Source organism: Thamnophis sirtalis, unplaced genomic scaffold (assembly GCF_051295495.1).
Source record: "Thamnophis sirtalis isolate CommonGarterSnake01/CBP01778 unplaced genomic scaffold, rThaSir2_p1.2 scaffold_4, whole genome shotgun sequence".
NCBI classification, from domain to species: domain Eukaryota; kingdom Metazoa; phylum Chordata; class Lepidosauria; order Squamata; family Natricidae; genus Thamnophis; species Thamnophis sirtalis.
The window spans coordinates 89,973,796-89,982,348 of record NW_028261384.1 but is presented as its reverse complement, the minus strand read 5'-3'; positions in this window follow the sequence as shown (position 1 = coordinate 89,982,348).

The window sequence follows — 8,553 nt, the reverse complement described above, 5'->3', positions numbered from 1 at the left end:
TAGATGGTACTACAGAGGAGGCCCAAACCATTGTGATGCATAGGGGTGCATTCAAATGTCACTGCCTGCAATTTGGTGTTAGTATCGCCCCTGGACTGTTCCAAAGCGTCATGGAATGGCTTTTGCAGGGGATTCCAGGAGTCGTCCCCTATTTCGACGACATCTTGGTATCGGCTGCAAATGAGGCACAACTTTTCAAATGTGTACGAACTGTTTTGGCTCGAATTAAAGACAAAGGCCTCAGTCTCAAGAAAGAAATATGCCAAATTAACGTGCCAAGGGTTGAATTCCTAGGGTACCTAATTGACGGCTCTAGGATTCACCCGACCTCAAAAAAAATTAAAGCAATTCAGGACGCCCCTACACCTCACAATCAAACCGAGCTACAGGCATTCCTCAGGCTCCTTAATTTCTACAGCATCTTTCTTAAACAGAAAGCCACTATTGCTGAGCCCTTACACCACCTCCTGGCTAAGAATGCTAAGTGGTCCTGGGGCAGAGCCAAAACCACCGCATTTGCCGCGGTAAAAAGACTTCTCTCAGCAGACACTTTCCTGGTGCAGTACAGCCAGACCCTGCCACGGTGTTGACCTGTGATGTTTCACTGTTTGGTGTTGGAGCCGTCCTCAGCCACCGCATGCCGAACAGAACCAAGGCTCCAATAGACTTTTACTCTAGGATCTTGTCTGCTGCCGAGCGGAACTAAGGCCAGCTGGACCATAAGGCTTTGGCTGCAGTGGCCAGAGTAAAAAAGGTCCATGAGTACCTATACGGCCCTGATTTCAAACTCATTATGGACCACAAACTGCTACTGAGCTTACTGGCTGGGGACTGTCCTACCCCTGTGTCATTATCACTGTGGATGACCAGATGGACCATCTTCCTTGTTGCCTACTCCTACCGTCTCATCCACCAACCAGGCTCCACTTTGGGGCATACTGACACCTTGAGCCGCTGCCCACTGCCAGAACTTCTGGCTGACCCTACCCCCGAGATGCCAGTCCTTCTCATTGACTGCCTAGAGACTAGTCCTGTCTTGTCCAGTGACATTGCCCGTCACTCTGCAAAGGACTCCACCATCAAACAAATTTTGAACTGGATGTGGAGGGGGTGGCCCAATGGGCCTGTTGGGGCTAAATTCAAAATGTACCATTGTAAACGTGATGAGTTATCCGTTGTAATTAGCTGTTTAATGTGGGGGGACCGGGTTGTTGCTCCACCCAAACTGGGCATTGCAGTATTAGAGGCTTTACACGTAGGGCATCCTGGAATTGTCAGGATGAAATCTTTGGCTAGGAGTTACGTGTGGTGGCCTAACATGGACAGGGAGATCGAAGAATGGGTACCTACCTACACACCATGCCAGGAATCCAGAGGCATCCGCTAAGAAGCAGGAGTGACCTAAAGCACCGTGGTCTAGGGTACACATTGATTTTGCTGGCCCAGTTCATGGCCAGACATTCCTCAGAGTTGTGGACACCTACTCGAAATGGCTAGAGGTAGTCCTGATGACCTCCACTACGGCAGAAGCAGTCATCAAGGTACTATGGAGACTTTTATCCACGCACGGCCTGTCCGATATCTTGGTCTCTGACAATGGGCCTCCATTCACGGCCATGCAATTTGAGACCTTCCTAGCAGCTCAGGAAATCAGACATGCCCTGGTCGCACAATTCCATCCGGCCTCCAATGGTCAGGCGGAGAGAATAGCGAGATCTGCAAAAGAGATCCATCTATCCAGGATGAGCCCAGGAGATTGGCAAACACAGGTTGACCATATTTGCTAATTCTTCACATCACACCCAGTGCCATTACAGGGAGAAGCCCCTCCGAGCTTCTCATGGGTTGCTGGCTAAGATCCCACTTAGACCGGCTACACCCAAACTATTCTGCTTCATTACCCCCTGACTCCACAAGCAAGATTCGGAATTTTAGTGAGGGGACTCGGTATATGTCCACAACTACGCTGGGAGAACGCTGTGGATTCCTGCCACAGTGATAGGCATCACCGGGCCTCGCTCTTATCTTGTAGATCTCAAGGACGTTCGGAATTGGAGAAGGCACGTTGACCAACTCCGTGGCCGCCTCTCCAACTCCATTCTTAGACAACCAGAAGTAACTCCTGCACGAGTTAGCCAAAGCCCTACCCAAACAGAGCAAACACTCACTCCTTCCACAGGCAGCTCAAGCCCGAGGGTACCAGGGAACTTATCTGGTTATGTTGCAGGCCTGCAGCGAGCTCCAAGCAAACCGGCTCTAGAAGCTGCAGCTGTGGCCTGTGAAAGGTTCCAGGAGCTTCCACCAAGCGGTGCTGCAGAGCAAACAGGTCCGTCCAACCTGTCCAAAGACTGAACTGCGCAGATCTGGCAGAGCTACCCAAAAGCCCGGCTACCTGCGTGACATGGTAATGTGTAGGATTATTCCATCTAAGGGGAGGGGTGTTAGATACTTGCTTCAACTATAGTGGTTTCCACCAAGGTCTTCTGTTCCGGCGGGAACAGAGGTTTAATCTCATTGGTCGAAGAGTCTGACAGCTCCCTATAAAAGGGGGTTCTGACAGCTCCCTATAAAAGGGCTGCTGTCAGACTCAACCTTTGCTGGATTGTTCTTACTTGTGTACTTTAATAAAGAGCTGTTGTTGCCTTTAGCCTTGTGTGCCTTTCCATTACCCGATCTAACACAGACCTTTTGACTGTGGATATTTTAATGACAATTAAGAAATTAAGTAAATGTAAAATAAAAGACAACTCTTAAAATGTTAGCAAGAGTGAGTATTGGATTCTGCAGACTAAGTGATTTGTCTCACTATCTGATTCTTTATTCCCAGTAGCAGCGGCATCCCCAGTTCATCATAATTACTCCACTGTGCTATACTCCCTCTCCTTGAAATGGCGGAGGAGAAGAAGAAGCCAAGGTAATATGGAAGGAATGCACCCAGGGCAGCTGCAGTTCACTGATCACAGACTGTGGGGGAAACCAGATGGAGAGAGGGATTTAGAAAGGGAATGCTGCAAAGAAACTAGAAAAAAAAAATCACAGTTCCATACTGGTGTTTTGGGTGACAATCACAGAATAGCAAAGGAGAAGAGTATGGCTACTGTAATTTAAGAGTACCATAGGTATCTTTTAGGCAGCTTAAAGTAAAACTGTTGGTATATTATATTAATCAAATCATATAGTTTTACAACTTGTTTGTTCAAAAATAAACACTTGCTTCACAAGAGCCAAAGGATGTGAGTCCCAGATTTGATTGACCACTTCCACTTAAAATTTTAAATATCTGGGACTCATAACATCTAACCAAGAAAACCTGTGATCTTAACCAACAGCACATTCTGGTTTTTCATTTCCCTAAACACCTGGGGAGAAAGAAGATAAAAGGAGAACCCTTAATCCTTCAGCAGATCATTAGGAATCTTACAATACCCAAGCAAGTCCTGGAGGTGAGTTACTGCACTGCTGGAAGGAACGGATTAAATCATCTCTTTAAATCACTATATGCCTCTCTTTTCTCCTCCAGAGGTTTTGGAGTAGCTTTAGTTTGAATCAGACCACATAAAGCTTCATCTGGTATTGGTATTAAAGCTAGGGTAAAACAGACTAGATGAAATCAGAACAAAGCCTCCTTGAATGAGTGCCATGATTCTTTTCTATGTTGACTATTTATAAATAACTTGAATTTCAATATTTTTAAATTTTGCTACATTAAGTACTAATAATGATTTTTCAACTCAAGGGTGAAATTTCATACTTTATTACATTTCTTTAAAAAAAACTTCTTTACACACAAGCTTCAACATATTGCAGTAGGAAACTAAGTGCTGGTGTATTGCCTTATTATGTCCTTTAATCTCACATAATCCGACAGAATAGAGAATTTGGCACTTTCTAGATAATACTTTTTTGGGGATTCTTATCCTGGGCTGTACTGGTTGCTATTAAGCCCAGAAAAATGCATGTTCTAAGAAGCCTGGAAATAGCACTGCTTGCTTAAAAAGGGAATCAGCTTCTTATTTGGAACATTTTAAGGAAAATTCATCCAAATTCTACACAATGGCTTCATGTAATGTTTTTTCTACTTGGATAAAGCGGTTCCACCACAAAAGCGCGTAGGACAAAATCGCGCTCGACAAAAGCGCGCTGTGACGTCATCACAGCGCGACGAAAAAGATCGAAAAAATGTAAAAATAAAGCTAAAACCTTCCCCTAACCCCCCCAAACCTAACCCTAAACCTAACCCTAACCCTAACTCTTAACCTAACCCTAAACCTAACCCTAAACCTAACCGTTAAAGTAACGAAAAACGTAACGCTAACCCTTATCCTAACCCTAACGCTAACGCTAACGCTCTAAAGCTAACCCTAACCCTTAACCTAACCCTAACCCTAACCCTAACCCTAACCCTTACCTTTATGTGAATCAGCTTGCTTTAATTTAATTTTTATTAATTTTTATTTGAATTTTTCGATCTTTTTCGTCGCGCTGTGATGACGTCAAAGGCGCGATTTTGTCGATCGCGCTTTTGCCGTCCGCGCTTTTGACGGGTCACGGGATAAAGCAGCCACTTAGCGTACCTTGCTAAGGAAATTGTGGGAGGAAAACCATGATGGTCTGTAATGGCAAAAAAAATTGGGGGAAACTTTTCCCAACCCACAAACTTTATTAAAAGAGATAAGCTCTCATAATCTACAGTTCATTTAATCAGCTGCCTAGAGTGGATTAAACCAGCATTTTTCAAACTGAGCAACTTTAAGATGTTAAAGTTACCAATGTTGCCATCTTAAAGTTGCTAAGTTTGCAAAATGCTGGGCTAAATTGACTGAAGATTTAAACTGGAGTAAACTGGGAGGAAACATAGACTGTGTAAGGTTATGTAGGTGCAGGTTACATGTGAGACATGTTAACATAGTTTCCATGGGTCATTGTATTTGTTGAAGCTACGGCTGAAACTTTCTGATGCCAGTTCTGCCACTTTCATTCTGTGGTGCTTTTAAACAGTCATTTTGAAGTCTGCTTTATTAATAAGCTATTAAGCTTATTAAGCTGGGAAAGCAAACTCTGATCATATGACCCTAGGATACTGTAAGCATCCCAAGAGCTGAAATTTTGATTACATGACCATGGGGATGCTGTGATGGTCATAATTGTATGGACTCATAAGTTACTTTTTTCAACACTTGTAATTTTGAAGTCACTAAATGAGTGATTGTAAATTGAGGACTACCTGTATCATTGAGGGCAAAGGTCCTGAACGTATACATGCAATTACAGAGGTCTCGGCAAACACAATGGGGTTTTAATACATTAAAATTCTTAATTGACAAAGTATTTGCCATCTATCTCACATATAACTTATGTGACCCATGACCTACAACATCTATCACTCCTTCATATTACTGCCCACCATATCATTTGGAATGCTGTGTGTGTGTGAGTGTGTATGTATATATATGTGATGAAGTGAAATGTATCTATGCAAACAGATCTTTTAATAAAAGTTGTTAGCTAGAAAAGATGCTACCATATTCCCTGTAAAGTTCTGTGAAAGAAAGCAACACCAGTAGAAATAAAGGAATGGGTGTTAATCTTGAAAAGACACTGAAGGAATAAGGAAGAGCAATTGCTAGGCACATTTATAAAAGGAAGCGAAAAATATTGATATATGTGCTTGTGAGGAGGTCTATAGTAAACTGTAATACATTTGTAAAACAATAGGAGGGGAATGGCTGCCCTGCTATTCATCATTCTTACCACTGGATGGCAGCAAAGACTACAGAGGAAAATTAAGTAAAAAGGACTAGGGAAGGGAAAATGGAAGGAAAGGAAGCTTGTTGAGACAAACTAGGCTCCTGGTGATGTGATGCATACTGTTTTCTTGGCAGAGTTATAGGAATGCTTTGGTTGCTCTGGAATACTTTTTGGTTTCCTTGTTTAGCTTCCAGACTTGATATTTTCTTGCAGGCTCCCACTGAAGTACTAACAAGGGGAGATTATCATCTATCAGCCAACAAACTCTTCAACATTTTTCTCTAGGTTAAATGTTCTAAGTGGTGTGGGAGGCAGGTGGAGGCAAGAAAACATCATATACAGATTTCTATACTATTGTGTGTGTGTGTGTGTGTGTGTGTGTGTGTGTATGCACAAGAGTTTGGATCTAGGAGTAATTCTATTCCATTCCGCCAGCCTCTACATGAAGATTAAGAAATTCTTGTCCCTCTGCAGTTCTTGGATGCCAACACAATTTATCTGCTGAATGCCTAAACTTCTCTACATCCTGAGAAGGTATTTGGAGGTATTTTGATGTTCGTGCATGTCCATGCTTCAGTGTATTTGTTTTGAGGATTGGCCTCAATCCATAGCTATTTTTGTTCCTCACAGGGAGAGATGTTCACAGGTATATTAAGAAAAAAATCAGAGTAGTGTAAGTGACCATGAGTTCAAAGTCTTGCCCATTTGTTACAAGCAATGTAAGAACAGGCCTAGATTATGTAGATATAGCTACCATATCACCTCTTTTGACCCCTCCCTGTGGGCACACTCAATAACGAAAATTATCTATTAGCGTAACATTTGAAAGGTGCCATTTTGGGAAGAGCTGTAGTAAAATGTTTCTGGTTTAGAAATGCTCACTGATTTCTCATTAAATCTTTGGAAGCCGCCTGAAAAGTGAATAAATGACAGCAAAATTCAGTAAATAGCATATTTGATTAATTTTGAAAGTATTGATAAGAATACAAAAAATGGGGGAGTATGCTATTTATACTAAGTTATTTTATTTTGCATCTATTTTATTTATCATGCTTAAGAACTACCCACCTCTTTCGCAGAGGTACTTATGGTGGACAATAAAATATAAAAAAGCATAGAAACAGCATATAAAATTTAAAAGAGGCAAAGAATGTTGTAAATTAATTAAAAGACAGGAGAGCTTTTAGGGTGCTACTCAACCTCATGGCTTCATGCTCTTCTCTGTGTCCCAAGCAAGGCCACAAAGCCATGTTTTTATGCCTTTCCAAAAGGCTGTGTTTTTACAAAAGAAAAATGGCACTCCTTGTATAAATTGCTAAACACCAACCTACTTTAGGCTGAATGAACTTTATTCACTTTAAAATGAATTTTATTTTGTTGGTGGGCATATAAAGGGAATTTAGCTATTATTTTATCATGTTGTATGGAACTGGTCTTCATGTTAAGAAATGGTTTATGTTCGGGCATAGCATGGTATGCTAAACTGTTCTGCAGAATTGGATGGCAGCAAAGCAACCAATGAAGTAAATTTGTGTTGTCAACTTGTGTTTTTTGTGGTATTTCAACTCAGATCTGCTAGCATGAATGTTAGTTAAACAAATATTTTGCTAATGCAGTTCTAGGACTTAGCTTTTGGTGAATACAGCCTGTCTGGTGTTTTCTATTATGCAAGGGGAAAGGTTGCCCTGCCAAATGCTTTGCAACTAGCAATATTTGAACAATTCCTTTTTACTTGGTATCACAAGAGGTGTAATACAATTTTTGGTCACGCAGTGGCACTATTTGCAGACTAAACAACATAGTATTCTTTGGCATTTCTAAAACTAAACAGATTTACCATGGCATAAGCTGTTTTCTTGTGTGTTGCTGCTATTTTACCGTACTCATAAAGGTTAACAACATGATCAGTTAGCACTCAGATAGCTAACATTTCATGTCAAACTAGAGAGGAAGAACAATTTTCTTCTTTGACTAGAAACCTGAAAAAGCTAGATATTATTCATGTATTGCATATATAACTGACAGGTACAAAACAGTGTTACATTTTAACATAACTATGCATACAGTAGATTTATTAAAATCAAAAGGTTAAATTACTATTAATGTAAACCCTGGTGATTTCAATACCTTCATTAAAAGCATGGCTAAATAGGGTTTCAGGCCCTACTTGTTTGTATATTCATAAACATTAACACATGCAACCAATTGTGTCTTTGTCAACAAATAATGATTTAAATAACCATGCCTTAGTATAGCTTTTTTTAGAGTTTAAATATCTCACTATTCAGCCTCTCAACTTCTCACTAGTTCTCATTTTTGTGTACAAAAATAGGTTTCAGCGGGGGAGGGAGAGTTCCAAAATTAAATGAGATGCAAGACAAAGATCTAGCGTATCATTTGAAAAAAGGGGTAAGTGGCTGTAAGGTATTTTTCTTTGGTCCTATTGGACACAAGGATCATGAAATGGAGCCCAGGTATCAGATTACCTGCTGACAAGTTTTTGGTCCTTGGCACATCAAGATCTTTACCCTACTTAATTGTTTTCCTGGGTTATTTTGATTAAATAGGAAGTCAGTATGCTATAAAACATATTCAAGCATAAATCATACTTTCAAATATGCCACTGGGAATATAGATTGCAGAGGCATTTTTATAAAAGAAAAATAGTGGGTGGCTGCAGCCTAGAGCTGTATTTGATCTCTGGTATAACTGAGATTTTGTGTTGGCCGCACTCCCCCTGCCATGGCAACCATCTTACAAGGATGTTTTTAATATTCCAGATGTGTCCACTGGCCAAAATGTTTT